Genomic DNA, 26,219 nt, shown 5'->3' on the forward strand with positions numbered 1-26,219 from the left:
TACTCTGTGGGGGCTGGAGGAGGGGACGTCTATGGTAGTGGACTTATTATTGTGCCTGGCTCTGTAACTGTTGTCAGAGCAGAACAGACTCCAGGACTTGTTATTACCTCCAATCAGACAGTCATTACCCCTTCCTCTCCTGCTGATTCCTTTATATGTCACTCCTATAACAGCCCCTCTCCCACTCCACTCTACCTCCCAGTAACAGCGCCCAGTCAGACCCTCTCTACACAGCACCTGTCTACAGACCTCAAATCTCTCTGGGTGATCAGGATACGGCTGCTTCTCTCTCCTCCATGTCACCTTTCTGTTCTCCTCAGACAGAGAGAGGAATCTGTTTACTGTGTTTAGGTCCAGTGTGAGATCACAGACATCTGATGGATGAAACCAGATACAATATTAGAAATCATCATCATTAGAATGTTAACTCACTTTTCACTAATTCATTTAATGTAGATGTTTCTAGGTATCAAAAGGAGAAGTTAAGGTAACTTGAGACTTGTTGAATGATCATATGTTATACTGTATGGTAATATAAAAAACACTTATTCCCATTAATTACAGACAAACACAGATCCTGAACACACACACACAGACACACACATTGTCAAAGCAACTCTTTGTAAACTTTGGTGTCCCTGATTTCTGCTTCTGTAGAACTACAGCTGATATTTAATATGACCAAGTAAGTAATGATGATGGTCTTTGACTTTGACTTCACTTGAATTAAGACTTATTCTTAGTCATATTCTTCACCGCAGTCAACACTCACATTTTCTAAGTCCCGGTTTCATTGTGTTCTCTCCACCATGTTCCACACTGTAGCGGTAAGCAGAAGAACAGACAGTCATTGTGGGATACATCTGAACTCACACACACACACACACACACACACACACACACATACGTGTTTATAGACAATATCAGGACTTATGACAAAAATGTGACATATTGGGACATGCCTTTCCCAAGGTCCAAGAGACCTGGGAATCAGAATAGTTTGGTCCCATGATTCTAGGAATACATCCATCTGTTGAGATTTTGTCTAGGGCTATATTTTGTTCAGACCTGATTTTAATAGTATATATGAGGACTTTTTCGGGTTCATGTGACATATAAGGCCCATAGCAACAGCAGCCCATAGATACACACTGATTTTCAGGTTTATGTGACTTATGAAGAACCTGTAAATAGGGTCTGTATTTGAACGTGGTTCCGGTTACATGTTGAAATGTCTGCATAAGAATCATAGGTGTACAATACTTAACTAAAGCTTTAAAAAAAATATTATAATAATCATGCTCACCAGATAGGTAACCTTCAACAGAAATGCCTATCCATGTTCACATAGCTCATAAATATAATATATTCTCAGTCTACTGTTTAAGTCGTATTATTGTTATTTATAACAATACATTTGCAGTCAATATTCATGTAAAAAAAGAGGGAACACTTTATGCCTTACTTTTATTGAGTGCCAGCGAAAATATGCAAATTAACAAATCAATTGAACACCCAGAATAGACCACCTACACTTTGCCTCCTTCCCTGCTATGCACAAGGCAGTAGAAATGGCATGTTTGAAATGAATGAGAAACTCTCTATTAAAGCATCCAGCTTCTATGAAACATGACAGTGTACATTCAGCTAACCTGTCTAAATAACATAGGGATTTACATCATAGTTACATAGTGCAAGTTACCATACACAAGGCCTGTTACAAGCACCCATTGAAATGCTAATAGTTTAACAGTAATTTAAACACCTTGCCACATTCAACAACTTGTGGTTAAGAACAAAGTGCTTCTGAAAACTTAGGAACAATAACAATCCCTTTAAGTACTGTTTATCTCTTTTCCCTGTCAATGAGAGCAGAGTATTAACATATATCATCAACTGTTATCCCAAAAAAATTTGACCATAAGTAGCAAACATATGCTCATTAATAGCCCTCAATTATACATAAACATACAAACATGTGGGATCTACAGTCGAGCCTATGTGGCATGTTTGTACAAGAACCAACAATATAAATCATTTAAGGAAAATAAAATAATATGAACATGAAACCCACAGATATTAACACTATCTGAGGAGAAGCTGATTGAAATTGGAATTGAATGGTACCTGAGCTACAGTTGGCATGCTCTAGTTCTATCTATTCATCTTCCTTTTTAATGCTACATTTCTGTTGTGGATGTAGTATTTGATAGCAACCCAGTCTCTGTCTTTCAGAGCTACTGGCTCTGCTTGGAGGCAGGAGTCACAGTCCTTTTTACCTGGTATTCTGCAGCTTGTTATGAAATTAAGCAAATGCCGCTCAACAGCTTTCACTTCATCACCTGTCCACTTGCTTCTCACCTTCACAGCTTTCATAAATGGAAACAAAATACAACTGATTAACAATGAGCTCTGCTAAAGTGACAAATGGAGGATATGATACAAAGGATTCTAGTTAGTAGTTATATGATGTTATCAATACATGTGAATACAAAATGCTTACTAACCTTGCTTTCCTTTGGAGCACTTTGAGGATGCTTGGGATGTGACTATTTTACCATGTCTTGGTTGTGTGTTGCTCATGTGTACGTTATCCAAGGTGGTTGACTCAGGAGTGCCCTTCATGTTGTCCAGGGTGGTTGACTCAGAAGTGCCCTCCATGTTGTCCAGGGTGGTTGACTCAGAAGTGCCCTCCATGTTGTCCAGGGTGGTTGACTCAGAAGTGCCCTCCATGTTGTCTAGGGTGGTAGACTGTGGTGTTTGCCTCAGAAGTGTCTGGTCCCTAGAAGTCTCTGTTGTTGAGCCTTTGCAAAGTAATAATGAATGTGATTATGTTCTATGAGCTTCATGACAATACGTTTGCTTGCTTGTATTATTCACTGTAAACAACCTCAATGTCAGGCAATATGCAATTCTACATTAGATATTAACTGATATTTGAGATATAAACATAAACTGATTGCAAATCCATAAATGTGGAATTACTTATCACCACCAATGTGATTGTTAAAAAACAGATAGAGGATCATTTCGATAATCCCCACAGAAATGTGCATTTATGTGACATAACTTAAAGATATTACCACATATATACAAGTCAGGATACCTTTGCATTGATGTAGGTCAGCAATGGTTTCTTCACTGGAATCATCATCACTCATTTCTACTTCATATGGTTGGGTAAAAAACATTTACGGCCAATTATTTAAATTAAGGACTAACAACACTTATAATAGTTATATTTGAAGTGGCTAAAAACTATATTTCAAACAAAATTTTACCTTCAGGATTGACCTCAATGTCATCCAGCCCTTTCCCCTGCAGGTAAGGCAGTCTTCCTTTTTCGATTGCTATCAACAGTTTGCTGACTTTTGCGAACTGCAGGGTACTCTCTGGAAGCCGATAGAATTCTCTATGGACACGGATGTCATGTCCTAGAAAGGTGGCAAGTTGATCCATTTCATTTTCTTTGAGGTTTAGTAGTGTGGACAAAGTGGCGACTTGTTTCCGCAATCTTGTTGAGGTGAGTGCCTCTGGGTTCTTTGCACCACATTGTTTGAATACTTAGCGAAAGCAGTCAGAGCCTCTGTAATGAGAAAGGACACCTGGCTGTGTAAACATGTACACATTTTCTTTGTGGACTTGACACTCTTTTCTGCTTATCAGGAGGAGGTCCATAGCAGTGATCATGCCAGGGGTTAGAAGCACTGGAACCTTTCTTGACCTTTTACCTCGAATCTCAACTCTCTCAAAGTGCTCTGCAAGCTTCCTCTCGAAGTCAGTAAGGCCCCTCACAATGTCTGGATTCAGCTCCGTAAGATCCCTGGATGTGAAAGACTGAAGCTCCATTTTTGAAACTTCCCCTTCCCTCCTTCTGTTAAATAGTACTACCTGCATCAAAGTCACTTTAGGAAGATTTCCAAAGCTTTTGCTGTTGGGTTCTTCCTCAAGGTCCTTCATACACTTAACACGCTCAGTAGCAAGAAACGTGTGCAGCACCGACACATCCTCTGTAAAGGGTCAAACCTGTGGTTTATTCCATTTGGCTTGTTGAAGTGTACCCAATGCGGCAGCTGAAATGGACTCTGTCCACTTTTCTGATGTAAAGTGGCAAATTGCTTTGCAGACTCTGCAACAGCAGGGCGATTTGCAGTGATGGCATTGCATTGAATAATGCCTGCAACTTTGGCTAAACTGTGTCCCAATTTCAAAGCCAATGATGGGATTTTATACGAGTTGCTTTCAACATCATAACCAGCAACATATCTTACTGCCTGTATCACATGGGGAAAGTTACATGGCATAACAAGGACTTCGGTGCTCTTCAAAGGTGTTATAGCCCTTGCCGTTATCAATAGTCTTGCCATCGCTCAAATTTTTTGGCGTATGTAGTCATTCCTTCTCTCATATGGTTTCCTGGAATTCAACAGTTACTCGCCGATACAAAGGAATTCAGTTTCACTCCTTACAACCGAGGAAACGTCATCCTGGTTCATTTCACAAGCAATCTTCCAAACAGTTTCCTTAACTGAGTCAGGTCTTGGTAAGTGCAGTTGAATCCGTTTTCGCCCAACTTGAGGCTCTCCCTCAACAGACTTCTTCGGGCAGTTTCTCACATGTCTCCATAGGGAATTTCTTGCATACAGTCCTTCGCAAAATTTGCAGTCACGGTAGTCATCAGATGGTTTTGCATTACTAGGTCTTTTACAGGCAACCATCTCTCCAGTGCCACAGCTTGCCACTTCAGTATTATGGTCAAAGTTTCATCTCTTCTTAAGAGAGCGTAACAACTCTCTTCTTTTGCGGGATCCTTTATTAAAACTGAAAGCCATTGCAACATCAGGCTTTTCACTGTGGATGGATTCGAGGTGTCTTGCCAATTTATAAATGGCCTTTTTACAATAAAGACAAAATTGCTTCTTGTTGTACTTGCTTCCTTTTGCTGTTATTGACAAAGGTGTGACATTTATGGAGCTTTTCTGGTGTGATGTGTTCTCTGATGAATTGGCACTGCAGCTTATTACTGAAGTACAAGGATTGCTGCGCATCTTTGAATAACTTAATGTTCTTGGCTTCTCTGAACTGGTGGTACTATCCTCACTGTGTGCTGTAACATTCCCTAATGGTTTGTTCTCTGACAATTTGTGGTGGAGATTATTTTCTGTGGTTTTATATTCCTTACTACAAGAACTTGTAGTACTTATAATAGAAGCATCCGAGGAATTGCCACATGAGTCTGGAAGATAGTCTGCAGCATCCGAAGATTCATCAAGGTCTTAAAAAAAAAGAAAAAAAAGCATCTAATTCTGTCAATAACTTTATACATGTATTAATACCTAGGGTATCATACTCCCTACAGTACCATCACATTGTGCATAACACCTACATACTCAGAGAAAAATGTATTCTAGTAAACTGATTGAAAGACCTCTGTCTCTCAGCTATCTCTTCTCATAACGATCCTCACAACGATCATGACGGCGCCTCAGATTTTGCAGATGGCGGCTTTTTCTAAGCTGTACAAATTTCTACAATGTTTCCTCACATCAAAAATACCACAATGTGTTAACAAAGAACATGAACTATTTTATCTAATGACAAGAATGCAGCTTTCTTACCTGCTTTGCAGTAGGACACTGGAAGGGTACAATTCCACTGGACTTGCTTGCCTTGAATGAAATTATGAAGAATAAATATTTGTTTTTAATAACACAGTACCATAACAGTAAATTAGGATATTATACATTATACTGTATGTGAAAATAATTTGGGTTAAGAAATTGACAATACTGTTTTATAGATGACCTATAACTGAAAAAATGAATATGTGGATCTGGGGTTTTCAAGCAAGACTCTATAGAAATGGTTAAAACTGTACAATATCTGCTAACCAACAATATGAGGACCTTGTAACACACACACTCTACTCTGGTTGGGTCATACCATATCGGGACGTCATCTGAAACACATTTACGCCTTGAACAGACTAAGTACGAAATGAGGAGATGACGACTGAACGCATCTAGAGTCAAGGTTCCTGACTTTGAGTTATCCTTTTGATGTCAAAGAAAGCTCACAACCTTAAAAGTAATGTAAATGGGTCAACTGCAATATAAATTAAATCACGCAAATTGATAAGAAATATGTTAAATGGGCAAAAATATTGCCCCAAAAATACAAAAACATAGGCATTAGAGAGAATAAAGATTAATTTTATGTTTTGAGGGGTGGTTAGTTCTGACAAATGGTCGGGCTAATTTTGTTTATGCTATGATATCGAAACAAGTGATGGGAATTTTGATATTGTGAACATTTTACACAAAAGGTTGGTTGTAATACAGTAAAAAGCCATGTAATTTATATATTGGAATGAACTGAGACAACAATTTAATTTAAATAGAAAAGATCTACAATAAATGTGTAATAACCTGTTGGAAGGATGAAGTGGATCTCTGTCTCCCTTCTGGGTCTGCTGAAGGTTGAGCTGGGATCTTGTCACTTGGTGTCTTCAACGAAATACAACAATAACCTGTCAGAAATATAGTGTTTTATAATATAGATCATATCTATTTAGTAAACTAATGATCATACTCAGTTCAGTCACAATATATTCCTACCACCTGTCTATCATAATCCCCTTTGGGGTGAGACTCATTGCTGAGGTCAAGGGCTGCATTGACCACAGATGTTAGGAAAGATAATTCATATATGGATCTGGGCTTTTTATGCAAGACTCTATAAAAATGGTTAAAACTGTACAATATCTGCTAACCAACAATATGAGGACCGTGTAACACACACACACTCTACTCTGGTTGGGTCATACCATATCGGGACGTAATCTGAAACACATTTACGTCTTGAGCATCCTAATTACCAAATGAGGACTTGACGACTGAACACATCTGGAGTCAAGGTTCCTGACTTTGAGTTATCCTTTTGTTGTCAAAGAAAGCTCACAACCTTAAAAGTAATGTAAATGGATCAACTGCCATATAAATTAAATCACGCAAATTGACAAGAAATATGTTAAATGGGCAAAAACATTGCCCCAAAAATACAAAAAACATAGGCATTAGAGAGAATAAAGATTAATTGAATGTTTTGAGGGGCGGTTAGTTCTGTCAAATGGTCGGGCTAATTTTGTTTATGCTATGATATCGAAACAAGTTATGGGAATGTTGATTTTGTGAACATTTTACACAAAAGGTTGGTTGTAATATAGTAAAAAGCCATGTAATTTATATATTGGAATGAACTGAGACAACAATTTAATTTAAATAGAAAAGATCTACAGTAAATGTGTAATAACCTGTTGGAAGGATGAAGTGGATCTCTGTCTCACTTCTGGGTCTGCTGAAGGTTGAGCTGGGATCTTGTCAGTTGGTGTCTGCAATGAAATACAACAATAACATGTCAGAAATATTGTGTTTTATAATATAGATCATATCTATTTAGTAAACTAATGATCATACTCAGTTCAGTCACAATATATTCCTACCACCTGTCTATCATAATCCCCTTTGGGGTGAGACTCATTGCTGAGGTCAAGGGCTGCATTGACCACAGATGTTAGGAAAGATAATTCATATATGGATCTGGGCTTTTTATGCAAGACTCTATAAAAATGGTTAAAACTGTACAATATCTGCTAACCAACAATATGAGGACCGTGTAACACACACACACTCTACTCTGGTTGGGTCATACCATATCGGGACGTAATCTGAAACACATTTACGTCTTGAACATCCTAATTACCAAATGAGGACTTGACGACTGAACACATCTGGAGTCAAGGTTCCTGACTTTGAGTTATCCTTTTGTTGTCAAAGAAAGCTCACAACCTTAAAAGTAATGTAAATGGATCAACTGCCATATAAATTAAATCACGCAAATTGACAAGAAATATGTTAAATGGGCAAAAACATTGCCCCAAAAATACAAAAAACATAGGCATTAGAGAGAATAAAGATTAATTTAATGTTTTGAGGGGCGGTTAGTTCTGTCAAATGGTCGGGCTAATTTTGTTTATGCTATGATATCGAAACAAGTTATGGGAATGTTGATTTTGTGAACATTTTACACAAAAGGTTGGTTGTAATATAGTAAAAAGCCATGTAATTTATATATTGGAATGAACTGAGACAACAATTTAATTTAAATAGAAAAGATCTACAGTAAATGTGTAATAACCTGTTGGAAGGATGAAGTGGATCTCTGTCTCACTTCTGGGTCTGCTGAAGGTTGAGCTGGGATCTTGTCACTTGGTGTCTGCAACGAAATACAACAATAACATGTCAGAAATATTGTGTTTTATAATATAGATCAACTAATGATCATACTCAGTTCAGTCACAATATTTTCCTACCACCTGTCTATCATAATCCCCTTTGGGTTGAGACTCATTGCTGAGGTCAAGGGCTGCATTGACCACAAATGTTAGGAAAGATAATTCATATGTGGATCTGGGCTTTTTATGCAAGACTCTATAGAAATGGTTAAAACTGTACAATATCTGCTAACCAACAATATGAGGACTGTGTAACACACACACTCTACTCTGGTTGGGTCATACCATATCGGGACGTCATCTGAAACACATTTACGTCTTGAACAGCCTTAGTACCAAATGAGGACTTGACGACTGAACACATCTATAGTCAAGGTTCCTGACTTTGAGTTATCCTTTTGTTGTCAAAGAAAGCTCACAACCTTAAAAGTAATGTAAATGGATCAACTGCCATATAAATTAAATCACGCAAATTGATAAGAAATATGTTAAATGGGCAAAAACATTGCCCCAAAAATACAAAAACAGAGGCATTAGAGAGAATAAAGATTAATTTTATGTTTTGAGGGGCGGTTAGTTCTGTCAAATGGTTGGGCTAATTTTGTGTACGCTATGATATCGAAACAAGTTATGGGAATGTTGATTTTGTGAACATTTTACACAAAAGGTTGGTTGTAATACAGTAAAAAGCCATTTAATTCATATTTTGGAATGAACTGAGACAACAATTTAATTTAAATAGAAAATATCTACAATAAATGTGTAATAACCTGTTGGAAGGATGAAGTGGATCTCTGTCTCACTTCTGGGTCTGCTGAAGGTTGAGCTGGGATCTTGTCAATTGGTGTCTGCAACGAAATACAACAATAACATGTCAGAAATATTGTGTTTTATAATATAGATCATATCTATTTCGTAAACTAATGATCATACTCAGTTCAGTCACAATATATTCCTACCACCTGTCTATCATAATCCCCTTTGGAATGAGACTCATTGCTGAGGTCAAGGGCAGCATTGACCACAAATGTTAGGAAAGATAATTCATATGTGGATCTGGGCTTTTTATGCAAGACTCTATAGAAATGGTTAAAACTGTACAATATCTGCTAACCAACAATATGAGGACCGTGTAACACACACACTCTACTCTGGTTGGGTCATACCATATCGGGACGTCATCTGAAACACATTTACGTCTTGAACAGCCTTATTACCAAATGAGGACTTGACGACTGAACACATCTATAGTCAAGGTTCCTGACTTTGAGTTATCCTATTGTTGTCAAAGAAAGCTCACAACCTTAAAAGTAATGTAAATGGATCAACTGCCATATAAATTAAATCACGCAAATTGATAAGAAATATGTTAAATGGGCAAAAACATTGCCCCAAAAATACAAAAACATAGGCATTAGAGAGAATAAAGATTAATTTTATGTTTTGAGGGGCGGTAAGTTCTGTCAAATGGTTGGGCTAATTTTGTTTACGCTATGATATCGAAACAAGTTATGGGAATGTTGATTTTGTGAACATTTTACACAAAAGGTTGGTTGTAATACAGTAAAAAGCCATTTAATTCATATTTTGGAATGAACTGAGACAACAATTTAATTTAAATAGAAAATATCTACAATAAATGTGTAATAACCTGTTGGAAGGATGAAGTGGATCTCTGTCTCACTTCTGGGTCTGCTGAAGGTTGAGCTGGGATCTTGTCACTTGGTGTCTGCAACGAAATACAACAATAACATGTCAGAAATATTGTGTTTTATAATATAGATCATATATATTTAGTAAACTAATGATCATACTCAGTTCAGTCACAATATATTCCTACCACCTGTCTATCATAATCGCCTTTGGGGTGAGACTCATTGCTGAGGTCAAGGGCTGCATTGACCACAGATGTTAGGAAAGATAATTCATATGTGGATCTGGGCTTTTTATGCAAGACTCTATAGAAATGGTTAAAACTGTACAATATCTGCTAACCAACAATATGAGGACCGTGTAACACACACACACTCTATTCTGGTTGGGTCATACCATACCGGGACGTCATCTGAAACACATTTACGTCTTGAACATCCTTATTACCAAATGAGGACTTGACGACTGAACACATCTATAGTCAAGGTTCCTGACTTTGAGTTATCCTTTTGTTGTCAAAGAAAGCTCACAACCTTAAAAGTAATGTAAATGGATCAACTGCCATATAAATTAAATCACGCAAATTGATAAGAAATATGTTAAATGGGCAAAAACATTGCCCCAAAAATACAAAAACATAGGCATTAGAGAGAATAAAGATTAATTTTATGTTTTGAGGGGCGGTAAGTTCTGTCAAATGGTTGGGCTAATTTTGTTTACGCTATGATATCGAAACAAGTTATGGGAATGTTGATTTTGTGAACATTTTACACAAAAGGTTGGTTGTAATACAGTAAAAAGCCATTTAATTCATATTTTGGAATGAACTGAGACAACAATTTAATTTAAATAGAAAATATCTACAATAAATGTGTAATAACCTGTTGTAAGGATGAAGTGGATCTCTGTCTCACTTCTGGGTCTGCTGAAGGTTGAGCTGGGATCTTGTCACTTGGTGTCTGCAACGAAATACAACAATAACATGTCAGAAATATTGTGTTTTATAATATAGATCATATATATTTAGTAAACTAATGATCATACTCAGTTCAGTCACAATATATTCCTACCACCTGTCTATCATAATCGCCTTTGGGGTGAGACTCATTGCTGAGGTCAAGGGCTGCATTGACCACAGATGTTAGGAAAGATAATTCATATGTGGATCTGGGCTTTTTATGCAAGACTCTATAGAAATGGTTAAAACTGTACAATATCTGCTAACCAACAATATGAGGACCGTGTAACACACACACACTCTATTCTGGTTGGGTCATACCATACCGGGACGTCATCTGAAACACATTTACGTCTTGAACATCCTAATTACCAAATGAGGACTTGACGACTGAACACATCTATAGTCAAGGTTCCTGACTTTGAGTTATCCTTTTGTTGTCAAAGAAAGCTCACAACCTTAAAAGTAATGTAAATGGATCAACTGCCATATAAATTAAATCACGCAAATTGATAAGAAATATGTTAAATGGGCAAAAACATTGCCCCAAAAATACAAAAACATAGGCATTAGAGAGAATAAAGATTAATTTTATGTTTTGAGGGGCGGTAAGTTCTGTCAAATGGTTGGGCTAATTTTGTTTACGCTATGATATCGAAACAAGTTATGGGAATGTTGATTTTGTGAACATTTTACACAAAAGGTTGGTTGTAATACAGTAAAAAGCCATTTAATTCATATTTTGGAATGAACTGAGACAACAATTTAATTTAAATAGAAAATATCTACAATAAATGTGTAATAACCTGTTGGAAGGATGAAGTGGATCTCTGTCTCACTTCTGGGTCTGCTGAAGGTTGAGCTGGGATCTTGTCACTTGGTGTCTGCAACGAAATACAACAATAACATGTCAGAAATATTGTGTTTTATAATATAGATCATATATATTTAGTAAACTAATGATCATACTCAGTTCAGTCACAATATATTCCTACCACCTGTCTATCATAATCGCCTTTGGGGTGAGACTCATTGCTGAGGTCAAGGGCTGCATTGACCACAGATGTTAGGAAAGATAATTCATATGTGGATCTGGGCTTTTTATGCAAGACTCTATAGAAATTGTTAAAACTGTACAATATCTGCTAACCAACAATATGAGGACCGTGTAACACACACACACTCTATTCTGGTTGGGTCATACCATACCGGGACGTCATCTGAAACACATTTACGTCTTGAACATCCTTATTACCAAATGAGGACTTGACGACTGAACACATCTATAGTCAAGGTTCCTGACTTTGAGTTATCCTTTTGTTGTCAAAGAAAGCTCACAACCTTAAAAGTAATGTAAATGGATCAACTGCCATATAAATTAAATCACGCAAATTGATAAGAAATATGTTAAATGGGCAAAAACATTGCCCCAAAAATACAAAAACATAGGCATTAGAGAGAATAAAGATTAATTTTATGTTTTGAGGGGCGGTAAGTTCTGTCAAATGGTTGGGCTAATTTTGTTTACGCTATGATATCGAAACAAGTTATGGGAATGTTGATTTTGTGAACATTTTACACAAAAGGTTGGTTGTAATACAGTAAAAAGCCATTTAATTCATATTTTGGAATGAACTGAGACAACAATTTAATTTAAATAGAAAATATCTACAATAAATGTGTAATAACCTGTTGGAAGGATGAAGTGGATCTCTGTCTCACTTCTGGGTCTGCTGAAGGTTGAGCTGGGATCTTGTCACTTGGTGTCTGCAACGAAATACATCAATAACATGTCAGAATTATAGTGTTTTATAATATAGATCATATCTATTTAGTAAACTAATGATCATACTCAGTTCAGTCACAATATATTCCTACCACCTGTCAATCATATACGCCTTTGGGGTGAAACTCATTGCTGAGGTCAAGGGCTGCATTGACCACAAATGTTAGGAAAGATAATTCATATGTGGATCTGGGCTTTTTATGCAAGACACTATAGAAATGGTTAAAACTGTACAATATCTGCTAACCAACAATATGAGGACCGTGTAACACACACTCTACTCTGGTTGGGTCATACCATATCGGGACGTCATCTGAAACACATTTACGTCTAGAACAGCCTTAGTACCAAATGAGGACTTGACGACTGAACACATCTATAGTCAAGGTTCCTGACTTTGAGTTATCCTTTTGTTGTCAAAGAAAGCTCACAACCTTAAAAGTAATGTAAATGGATCAACTGCCATATAAATTAAATCACGCAAATTGATAAGAAATATGTTAAATGGGCAAAAACATTGTCCCAAAAATACAAAAAAACATAGTCATTAGAGAGAATAAAGATTAATTTTATGTTTTGAGGGGCGGTAAGTTCTGTCAAATGGTTGGGCTAATTTTGTTTACGCTATGATATCGAAACAAGTTATGGGAATGTTGATTTTGTGAACATTTTACACAAAAGGTTGGTTGTAATACAGTAAAAAGCCATTTAATTCATATATTGGAATGAACTGAGACAACAATTTAATTTAAATAGAAAAGATCTACAATAAATGTGTAATAACCTGTTGGAAGGATGAAGTGGATCTCTGTCTCACTTCTGGGTCTGCTGAAGGTTGAGCTGGGATCTTGTCACTTGGTGTCTGCAACGAAATACAACAATAACATGTCAGAAATATTGTGTTTTATAATATAGATCATATCTATTTCGTAAACTAATGATCATACTCAGTTCAGTCACAATATTTTCCTACCACCTGTCTATCATAATCCCCTTTGGGGTGAGACTCATTGCTGAGGTCAAGGGCTGCATTGACCACAAATGTTAGGAAAGATAATTCATATGTGGATCTGGGCTTTTTATGCAAGACTCTATAGAAATGGTTAAAACTGTACAATATCTGCTAACCAACAATATGAGGACCGTGTAACACACACACTCTACTCTGGTTGGGTCATACCATATCGGGACGTCATCTGAAACACATTTACGTCTTGAACAGCCTTATCACCAAATGAGGACTTGACGACTGAACACATCTATAGTCAAGGTTCCTGACTTTGAGTTATCCTTTTGTTGTCAAAGAAAGCTCACAACCTTAAAAGTAATGTAAATGGATCAACTGCCATATAAATTAAATCACGCAAATTGATAAGAAATATGTTAAATGGGCAAAAACATTGCCCCAAAAATACAAAAACATAGGCATTAGAGAGAATAAAGATTAATTTTATGTTTTGAGGGGCGGTTAGTTCTGTCAAATGGTTGGGCTAATTTTGTGTACGCTATGATATCGAAACAAGTTATGGGAATGTTGATTTTGTGAACATTTTACACAAAAGGTTGGTTGTAATACAGTAAAAAGCCATTTAATTCATATTTTGGAATGAACTGAGACAACAATTTAATTTAAATAGAAAAGATCTACAATAAATGTGTAATAACCTGTTGGAAGGATGAAGTGGATCTCTGTCTCACTTCTGGGTCTGCTGAAGGTGGAGCTGGGATCTTGTCACTTGGTGTCTGCAACGAAATACAACAATAACATGTCAGAAATATTGTGTTTTATAATATAGATCATATCTATTTCGTAAACTAATGATCATACTCAGTTCAGTCACAATATATTCCTACCACCTGTCTATCATAATCCCATTTGGGGTGAGAATCATTGCTGAGGTCAAGGGCTGCATTGACCACAAATGTTAGGAAAGATAATTCATATGTGGATCTGGGCTTTTTATGCAAGACTCTATAGAAATGGTTAAAACTGTACAATATCTGCTAACCAACAATATGAGGACCGTGTAACACACACACTCTACTCTGGTTGGGTCATACCATATCGGGACGTCATCTGAAACACATTTACGTCTTGAACAGCCTTAGTACCAAATGAGGACTTGACGACTGAACACATCTAGAGTCAAGGTTCCTGACTTTGAGCTATCCTTTTGTTGTCAAAGAAAGCTCACAACCTTAAAAGTAATGTAAATGGATCAACTGCCATATGAATTAAATCACGCAAATTGATAAGAAATATGTTAAATGGGCAAAAACATTGCCCCAAAAATACAAAAACATAGGCATTAGAGAGAATAAAGATTAATTTTATGTTTTGAGGGGCGGTTAGTTCTGTCAAATGGTCGGGCTAATTTTGTTTATGCTATGATATCGAAAAAAGTTATGGGAATTTTGATATTGTGAACATTTTACACAAAAGGTTGGTTGTAATACAGTAAAAAGCCATTTAATTCATATTTTGGAATGAACTGAGACAACAATTTAATTTAAATAGAAAAGATCTACAATAAATGTGTAATAACCTGTTGGAAGGATGAAGTGGATCTCTGTCTCACTTCTGGGTCTGCTGAAGGTTGAGCTGGGATCTTGTCACTTGGTGTCTGCAACGAAATACAACAATAACATGTCAGAAATATTGTGTTTTATAATATAGATCATATCTATTTAGTAAACTAATGATCATACTCAGTTCAGTCACAATATATTCCTACCACCTGTCTATCATAATCACCTTTGGGGTGAGACTCATTGCTGAGGTCAAGGGCTGCATTGACCACAGATGTTAGGAAAGATAATTCATATGTGGATCTAAGCTTTTTATGCAAGACTCTATAGAAATGGTTAAAACTGTACAATATCTGCTAACCAACAATATGAGGACCGTGTAACACACACACTCTACTCTGGTTGGGTCATACCATATCGGGACGTCATCTGAAACACATTTACGTCTTGAACAGCCTTATCACCAAATGAGGACTTGACGACTGAACACATCTATAGTCAAGGTTCCTGACTTTGAGTTATCCTTTTGTTGTCAAAGAAAGCTCACAACCTTAAAAGTAATGTAAATGGATCAACTGCCATATAAATTAAATCACGCAAATTGATAAGAAATATGTTAAATGGGCAAAAACATTGCCCCAAAAATACAAAAACATAGGCATTAGAGAGAATAAAGATTAATTTTATGTTTTGAGGGGCGGTTAGTTCTGTCAAATGGTTGGGCTAATTTTGTGTACGCTATGATATCGAAACAAGTTATGGGAATGTTGATTTTGTGAACATTTTACACAAAAGGTTGGTTGTAATACAGTAAAAAGCCATTTAATTCATATTTTGGAATGAACTGAGACAACAATTTAATTTAAATAGAAAAGATCTACAATAAATGTGTAATAACCTGTTGGAAGGATGAAGTGGATCTCTGTCTCACTTCTGGGTCTGCTGAAGGTGGAGCTGGGATCTTGACACTTGGTGTCTGCAACGAAATACAACAATAACATGTCAGAAATATTGTGTTTTATAATATAGATCATATCTATTTCGTAAACTAATGATCATACTCAGTTCAGTCACAATATATTCCTACCACCTGTCTATCATAATCCCATTTGGGGTGAGAATCATTGCTGAGGTCAAGGGCTGCATTGACCACAAATGTTAGGAAAGATAATTCATATGTGGATCTGGGCTTTTTATGCAAGACTCTATAGAAATGGTTAAAACTGTACAATATCTGCTAACCAACAATATGAGGACCGTGTAACACACACACTCTACTCTGGTTGGGTCATACCATATCGGGACGTCATCTGAAACACATTTACGTCTTGAACAGCCTTAGTACCAAATGAGGACTTGACGACTGAACACATCTAGAGTCAAGGTTCCTGACTTTGAGTTATCCTTTTGTTGTCAAAGAAAGCTCACAACCTTAAAAGTAATGTAAATGGATCAACTGCCATATGAATTAAATCACGCAAATTGATAAGAAATATGTTAAATGGGCAAAAACATTGCCCCAAAAATACAAAAACATAGGCATTAGAGAGAATAAAGATTAATTTTATGTTTTGAGGGGCGGTAAGTTCTGTCAAATGGTTGGGCTAATTTTGTTTACGCTATGATATCGAAACAAGTTATGGGAATGTTGATTTTGTGAACATTTTACACAAAAGGTTGGTTGTAATACAGTAAAAAGCCATTTAATTCATATTTTGGAATGAACTGAGACAACAATTTAATTTAAATAGAAAAGATCTACAATAAATGTGTAATAACCTGTTGGAAGGATGAAGTGGATCTCTGTCTCACTTCTGGGTCTGCTGAAGGTTGAGCTGGGATCTTGTCACTTGGTGTCTGCAACGAAATACAACAATAACATGTCAGAAATATTGTGTTTTATAATATAGATCATATCTATTTAGTAAACTAATGATCATACTCAGTTCAGTCACAATATATTCCTACCACCTGTCTATCATAATCACCTTTGGGGTGAGACTCATTGCTGAGGTCAAGGGCTGCATTGACCACAGATGTTAGGAAAGATAATTCATATGTGGATCTAAGCTTTTTATGCAAGACTCTATAGAAATGGTTAAAACTGTACAATATCTGCTAACCAACAATATGAGGACCGTGTAACACACACACTCTACTCTGGTTGGGTCATACCATATCGGGACGTCATCTGAAACACATTTACGTCTTGAACAGCCTTAGTACCAAATGAGGACTTGACGACTGAACACATCTAGAGTCAAGGTTCCTGACTTTGAGTTATCCTTTTGTTGTAAAAGAAAGCTCACAACCTTAAAAGTAATGTAAATGGTTAACTGCCATATAAATTAAATCACGCAAATTGATAAGAAATATGTTAAATGGGCAAAAACATTGCCCCAAAAATACAAAAACATAGGCATTAGAGAGAATAAAGATTAATTTTATGTTTTGAGGGGCGGTTAGTTCTGTCAAATGGTCGGGCTAATTTTGTTTACGCTATTATATCGAAACAAGTTATGGGAATGTTGATTTTGTGAACATTTTACACAAAAGGTTGGTTGTAATACAGTAAAAAGCCATTTAATTAATATTTTGGAATGAACTGAGACAACAATTTAATTTAAATAGAAAAGATCTACAATAAATATGTAATAACCTGTTGGAAGGATGAAGTGGATCTCTGTCTCACTTCTGGGTCTGCTGAAGGTTGAGCTGGGATCTTGTCACTTGGTGTCTGCAACGAAATACAACAATAACATGTCAGAAATATTGTGTTTTATAATATAGATCATATCTATTTAGTAAACTAATGATCATACTCAGTTCAGTCACAATATATTCCTACCACCTGTCAATCATAATCGCCTTTGGGGTGAGACTCATTGCTGAGGTCAAGGGCTGCATTGACCACAGATGTTAGGAAAGATAATTCATATGTGGATCTGGGCTTTTTATGCAAGACTCTATAGAAATGGTTAAAACTGTACAATATCTGCTAACCAACAATATGAGGACCGTGTAACACACACACTCTACTCTGGTTGGGTCATACCATATCGGGACGTAATCTGAAACACATTTACGTCTTGAACAGCCTAATTACCAAATGAGGACTTGACGACTGAACACATCTGGAATCAAGGTTCCTGACTTTGAGTTATCCTTTTGTTGTCAAAGAAAGCTCACAACCTTAAAAGTAATGTAAATGGATCAACTGCCATATAAATTAAATCACGCAAATTGATAAGAAATATGTTAAATGGGCAAAAACATTGCCCCAAAAATACAAAAACATAGGCATTAGAGAGAATAAAGATTAATTTTATGTTTTGAGGGGCGGTTAGTTCTGTCAAATGGTCGGGCTAATTTTGTTTATGCTATGATATCGAAAAAAGTTATGGGAATTTTGATATTGTGAACATTTTACACAAAAGGTTGGTTGTAATACAGTAAAAAGCCATTTAATTCATATTTTGGAATGAACTGAGACAACAATTTAATTTAAATAGAAAAGATCTACAATAAATGTGTAATAACCTGTTGGAAGGATGAAGTGGATCTCTGTCTCACTTCTGGGTCTGCTGAAGCTTGAGCTGGGATCTTGTCACTTGGTGTCTGCAACGAAACACAACAATAAATATTCTGTATTATACTCTATTTAACCAGTGTATACAGTTGAAGTCGGAAGTTTACATACACTTAGGTTGGAATCATTAAAACTCGTTTTTCAACCACTCCACAAATTTCTTGTTAACAAACTATAGTTTTGGCAAGTTGGTTAGGACATCTACTTTGTGCATGATACAAGTAATTTTTCCAACAATTGTTTACAGACAGATTTTTTCACTTATAATTCACTGTATCACAATTCCAGTGGGTCAGAAGTTTACATACACTAAGTTGACTGTGCCTTTAAACAGCTTGGAAAATTCCAGAAAATGATGTCATGGCTTTAGAAGCTTCTGATAGGTTAATTGACATCATTTGAGTCAATTGGAGGTGTACCTGTGGATTTATTTCAAGGCCTACCTTCAAACTCAGTGCCTCTTTGCTTGACATCATGGGAAAATCAAAAGAAATCAGCCAAGACCTCAGAAAAAAATGTGTAGACCTCCACAAGTCTGGTTCATCCTTGGGAGCAATTTCCAAACGCCTGAAGGTACCACGTTCATCTGTACAAACAATAGTACACAAGTATAAACACCATGGGACCACGAAGCCGTCATACCGCTCAGGAAGGAGACGCGTTCTGTCTCCTAGAGATGCATGTACTTTGGTGCGAAAGGTGCAAATCAATCCCAGAACAACAGCAAAGGACCTTGTGATGATGCTGGAGGAAACAGGTACAAAAGTATCTATATCCACAGTAAAACAAGTCCTATATCGACATAACCTGAAAGGCCGCTCAGCAAGGAAGAAGCCACTGCTTCAAAACCGCCATAAAAAAGCCAGACTGTGGTTTGCAACTGCACATGGGGACAAAGATCGTACTTTTTGGAGAAATGTCCTCTGGTCTGATGAAACAAAAATAGAACTGTTTGGCCTTAATGACCATCAATATGTTTGGAGGAAAAAGGGGGTAGGCTTGCAAGCCGAAGGACACCATCCCAACCGTGAAGCACGGGGGTGGCAGCATCATGCTGTGGGGGTGTTTTGCTGCAGGAGGGACTGGTGCGCTTAAAAAAATAGATGGCATCATGAGGAAGGAAAATTATGTGGATATATTGAAGCAACATCTCAAGACATCAGTCAGGAAGTTAAACCTTGGTCGCAAATGGGTCTTCCAAATGGACAATGACCCCAAGCATACTTCCAAAGTTGTGGCAAAATGGCTTAAGGACAACAAAGTTAAGGTTTTGGAGTGGCCATCAAAAAGCCCTGACCTCAATCCTATAGAAAATGTGTGGGCAGAACTGAAAAAGCGTGTGCGAGCAAGGAGGCCTACAAACCTGACTCAGTTACACCAGCTCTGTCAGGAGGAATCGGCCAAAATTCACCCAACTTATTGTGGGAAGCTTGTGGAAGGCTACCCGAAACGTTTGACCCAAGTTAAACAATTTAAAGGCAATGCTACCAAATACTAATTGAGTGTATGTAAACTTCTGACCCACTGGGAATGTGATGAAAGAAATAAAAGCTGAAATAAATAATTCTCTCTACTATTATTCTGACATTTCACATTCTTAAAATAAAGTGGTGATCCTAACTGACCTAAAACAGGGAATTTTTACTTGGATTAAATGTCAGGAATTGTGAAAAACTGAGTTTAAATGTATTTGGCTAAGATGTATGTAAACTTCCGACTTCAACTGTATATATATATATAAAGCGGTGACAACATACATGTAAGAAGGGACATGTATTTATATATTTTATAATTCTTTGACAGATCCTATACATTATAATATATCAAAGCAGATTTACTTACCAGAGCACGCCATGGCCACTGAGATTATCCATAATCATAGGTTATTTCACTCTCTGCTTGGATGTTTTCAATAGCAAACAAGCAAAGATGAGGTTTACATTGGACTATCATCTTTTTCATTTTGCAATTTGGGGACCTGTGGGCATCATTTACCAGCCTCCCCAGTGAACCATCTTCGCAGGATGCATCTATGCTAAAATTGAAGAGGGAAACAGATTTACGTTTTCTCCACAAAACATATAAACATATAGAGATTAACTGATGTCTTATAGGGTTTTACTTACCACCATGAGCCATTGTTCCATTCAAAATCAAACAAGAAAGCATTTTGCTTTTCCGTATACTTCCCCTGCCTCTTGTCCCATTCATATTGCGATATAAACTCCCCACGGTACTCGAGGACAAAGGATCCCTTTTCAATTGGTGCTGAGGCAAATACACCACGTCCTGATGTAACAAAGTTAAGAACTTAGTATCAAGTAATACAGTTCAAATTAGGTTAATGAATTGCAGTTGATCAGACCCATTTAGCCTGCTTATCAATGTGTATGATTTAATATTTAGGGGAAAGATCCATTGCAGGGGTGCAAACTGGTAAGGACCCAAAAAGGTGACATCATTCAAAATAAATTTGGTCTGAAAACTATGAAATCACGAGGAGACGTATTTTATGTTGGATTTAATGACAGATCTACAGCTAAAAACGGAAACGCCGAAACAATGGCGTTAAAGCGGGGCAAAAAGAGATGTGATCCCCGGTCAGGTTCCAGCAGTTATCACCACTAGACCTGCAGTGACTTGCACCGCTGAGTCTGCCTTTGACTCCTCGCTTTAGACCGCTTTATTGCAGACTTTGTATTTAAGGACATCAGCGTACACAAAAAATCCCAAATCACAACAGGCAGGGATTACGCACACACCCACTCATGTTGTGAACACTCTGTCGGTAGGCCTACTCGGCGGTGCATTTTCGCTGTTCTGTTAACTTGAATGGTGCCGTATTTGTTCTACGCGCTGATACGCATCATTCACATATATTGTAAATTTTTATCACCCAAATGCTTCTACATTCCGTTTATCGTTGGGGTTGTTATGATCAAATGTTAAAAACATTTTTGAATTTAAATCACATTACCGGCTTTCACACACAGCGCGAACGGTCTGCCGACTGGCCAAGGAAATTACCACCAATATCACACATTCTAATAGAAGTTGGGAGGTGTAGTTCATAAATCTTGAATATTTTTCCCCATCCCCCAACTGCTTGCAAAACAATCACAACATAACTTCTGAAATTGGATGTTAAAGCCGTATGTGTCTAATGCAGCGGTACGCAGTGATTTTTTTCACTTGTGTAAGACTTGAATGTGTTTCAAATGACATCCCAATATGGTAGACCCAATAAGTGTAGCGTGTGTGTATAACATACCTTTATAGTCATTGATCCATTTGACTTTATACAAGGCTTGTCACTTCCAGAAATAATAAAATGAATAGCCTCAGCCTCAGGACTAAGTCTGGCTCTTCGTTTTGACATGCTCTTCAATTGCCCATGTGCTCCTCAACTAGAAAACATCTACATTGGATGACAAAAAGTCAGCGAGACAAATACAGAAAAGACTAATACTTGATTTGAATCGAATCGAATAAGGATATATCAAATGGTATTAGTCTGCCTTTAGTCATATCGTGCTCATGTTCTTACTAATGCAGTATCCGGTTAGCTTATTAGGCTAACCGATCAGTGCAAACCTTATGCAACTGCAATCACAATAGCAATCTTTTCACAGTAAGCACAGTAAGCAATCTTAACACCTTCAAAGATAAATACTGTTATAAAAGTATAGTACTGTAAACTCTACAAATAACATTATCTGAACTGAACAACCAATATCATCACTTTGGCTTTAAATGGAAAAACATGATAGTGCTAAGTAACATTTGTGGTCAAGAACACTTAAATGTAAGAACAGCTTAGATAATAACTATCTCTTTAGTTGTAAATGAAGAAAAATAAATGTATTACCTTCATTTCTCTTGCACTTCTTCCAGTTCTGAATTTTCCATGTGGCAAAAGTCCTTTTCATTCCTTTCAGCTAATTTGCTAACATTAGCTTATCTGGCTAATTGATGCTAAATTACGTTTTTATTTGAGGGATTTAGGAGGATTTTATGATAATAAATAAATAATATGCCATTTAGCAGACGCTTTTATCCAAAGCTTAGTTATAGTTGACTATGATGACATGTATTATGTGTATTCAAGTAAATCTATCTTGAATAGTTGGAAAGTGTGCTCAAACAAAATCAGGAAATGTCATGTAACTAAAGTGTGTCACGTGACTAAAGTGTGTCACGTGACTAAAGTGTGTTTAAAGTGTGTTAATGTTCCAAAACTGACCACTAGGTGGCGTATTCACAGGTGAGCAAAAAGCGTAAACACACACACACACTTCAAATCATGAGATTGTGACATTTAAAGACTTTTCAGATTTTTGGTTTAGGGGCATTCTATGGTCGTCTAGAACACTGTAGTGAGCTCGGAAAAATGAGGACTCCAAAAATGTCCTCATATTTCCGAGCGTCCTGACATTGAAGGTGAGTTGTCATAAAATTGTCTTCATATGTCACCAAAACGAGTACACACACACACACACACACACACACACACACACACACACACACAGACACATTCAGCATATAACTTTGTACAAGTGGTGGTAAGAATGTGTGAGTCCAGTGTGTGTGTCCAGTGTGTGTGTGTGTGTGTGTCTCCAGTGTGTGTGTGTGGTATTTGTGTGTGTCCAGTGTGTGTGTGTGTGTCCTGTTTGTGTGTGTGTGTGTGTGTGTCCTCTTTGTGTGTGCCCAGTGTATGTGTGTGCCCAGTGTGTGTGTCCAGTGTGTGTGTGTGTCCAGTGTGTGTGTGTCTGTGTCCAGTGTGTGTGTTCAGTGTGTGTGTGTTTGTCTGTCAAGTGTGTGTGTGTGTGTGTGTGTGTGTCCAGTGTGAGTGAGTGAGTGTGTGTGTGTGTCTAGTGTGTTTGTGTGTGTGTCCAGTGTGATTGTGTGTGTGTCCAGTGTGTGTGTGTGTCTAGTGTGAGTTTGTGTGTGTGTGTGTGTCCAGTGTGTGTGGGTTTTTAGTGTGAGTGTGTGTCCAGTGTGTGTGTGTATGTCCAGTGTGTGTGTGTGTGTGTGTCCAGGTGTGTGTGTGTGTGTGTGTCCAGTGTGAGTGTGTATGTGTCCAGTGTAATTGTGTGTGTGTCCAGTGTGTTTGTGTGTGTGTCCAGTGTGTGTGTGTGTTTGTCCAGTGTGAGTGTGTGTGTGTCCAGTGTGTTTGTGTGTGTGTCCAGTGTGTTTGTGTGTGTGTCCAGTGTGTTTGTGTGTGTGTCCAGTGTGTGTGTGTATTTGTCCAGTGTGATTGTGTGTGTGTCCAGTGTGTGTGTTCAGTGTATGTGCGTTTGTCTGTCAAGTGTGTGTGTGTGTGTGTCCATTGTGAGTGAGTGAGTGTGTGTGTGTGTCTAGTGTGTTTGTGTGTGTGTCCAGTGTGATTGTGTGTGTGTCCAGTGTGTGTGTGTGTCTAGTGTGAGTTTGTGTGTGTGTGTGTCCAGTGTGTGTGTGTTTTTAGTGTGAGTGTGTGTCCAGTGTGTGTGTGTGTATGTCCAGTGTGTGTGTGTGTGTGTGTCCATGTGTGTGTGTGTGTGTCCAGTGTGAGTGTGTGTGTGTCCAGTGTGTTTGTGTGTGTGTCCAGTGTGTTTGTGTGTGTGTCCAGTGTGTTTGTGTGTGTGTCCAGTGTGTGTGTGTGTTTGTCCAGTGTGAGTGTGTGTGTGTCCAGTGTGTGTGTTCAGTGTGTGTGTGTTTGTCTGTCAAGTGTGTGTGTGTGTGTGTGTGTGTGTCCAGTGTGAGTGAGTGAGTGTGTGTGTGTGTCTAGTGTGTTTGTGTGTGTGTCCAGTGTGATTGTGTGTGTGTCCAGTGTGTGTGTGTGTCTAGTGTGAGTTTGTGTGTGTGTGTGTCCAGTGTGTGTGTGTTTTTAGTGTGAGTGTGTGTCCAGTGTGTGTGTGTGTGTGTCCAGGTGTGTGTGTGTGTCCAGTGTGTGTGTGTGTTTGTCCAGTGTGAGTGTGTGTGTGTCCAGTGTGTTTGTGTGTGTGTTCAGTGTGTTTGTGTGTGTGTCCAGTGTGTTTGTGTGTGTGTCCAGTGTGTGTGTGTGTTTGTCCAGTGTGTGTGTGCCTTTGTCCAGTTTGAGTGTGTGTGTGTCCAGTGTGTTTGTGTGTGTGTCCAGTGTGTTTGTGTGTTTGTCCAGTGTGAGTGTGTGTGTGTCCAGTGTGAGTGTGTGTGTGTCCAGTGTGTGTGTGTGTTTGTCCAGTGTGAGTTTGTGTGTGTGTGTGTATGTGTCCAGTGTGTGTGTGTGTGTGTGTGTGTCCAAGGTGTCCAGTGTGTGTGTGTGTGTTTGTGTCCAGTGTGTGTGTGTGTGTGTGAGTCCAGTATGTGTGTGTGTCCAGTGTGTGTCCAATGTGTGTGTTTGTGTCCAGTGTGTTTGTGTGTGTGTGTGTGTGTGTGTGTGTGTGTGTGTGTCCAGTGTGAGTGTGTGTGTGTGTACTGATACACGTGCACACACACACACACACAAACACACTGGACACACACACACACACACAGGACACACTGGACACACACACACACACAAACACACATACATACACACAGGACCCCCACACACACACACAAACACAAAGGACCCACACACACACACACACACACACACACACTGGACACACACACACACAAACACACACACACACAGTCTTTATTTAACTTAGTCAAACACAAACAGATACACACACACACACACACTGGACACACAAACACATACACACACACACTGGACACACACTCACACACACAAACACACACACACACACACACTGGACACACACACACACAGTCTTTATATAACTTAGTCCAAGTGGTGGTCAGAATGTTTGTCTTAACTAGCCTGATAACTCCAACATGTCTGATATGAACATTGACATAAACCCTCTACATACTTGAGTTTCTCCAGTCTGCAGTGTGGATCCTCCAGTCCAGCAGAGAGCAGTCTGACTCCTGAGTCTCCTGGGTGATATATATATTTTTTCAACATATTCAGATACATCAGCTTCCTGAAACCTGCCATATATATTTATAAAGGGATGTATCATTATTAACAATGACAAATGATCGAAGTACTGCTTGTAGATAGAAAAATGTATATTACGAATATTTGTGTAGACTGACCAGACCAGTTTAAAAAGCAGTATCAGTCAAAAGACAGACTGTGAGGTATCAGATTTAGATTATATTGAGTATACAGTCCACACCAAATCTATTTTGACAGTGAAGCTAACATTTTAAATGTGGCTCTGTACTCCAGCATTTTGGATTTGAGATCAAATGTTTTATATGAGGTGACAGAATATAATGTCACCTTTTATTTGAGGGTATTTTAATACATATCTGTTTCACCGTTTAGAAATGAAGCACTTTATGTATCTAGTCCCCCCATTTGAAGAAGTCATAAGTATTCTGACCAATTAAC

General features: G+C 37.7%; 1 long non-coding RNA gene across 1 annotated transcript; it reads right to left on the bottom strand.

Moving 5' to 3' along the window:
- Nucleotides 1-95: 95 nt before the first annotated feature.
- LOC311121863 lies at nucleotides 96-25,769 on the bottom strand. Its single transcript, XR_014612357.1, has 3 exons — nucleotides 25,690-25,769; nucleotides 773-819; nucleotides 96-374 (listed from the first exon to the last, which is right to left on the bottom strand). It is a non-coding gene; the product is annotated as an uncharacterized lncRNA (long non-coding RNA).
- Between the last annotated feature and the right edge of the window lie 450 nt (nucleotides 25,770-26,219).

The sequence above is a fragment of the Coregonus lavaretus genome (genome assembly GCF_964263955.1).
Source record: "Coregonus lavaretus genome assembly, contig: HAP1_SCAFFOLD_617, whole genome shotgun sequence".
NCBI classification, from domain to species: Eukaryota; Metazoa; Chordata; class Actinopteri; order Salmoniformes; family Salmonidae; genus Coregonus; species Coregonus lavaretus.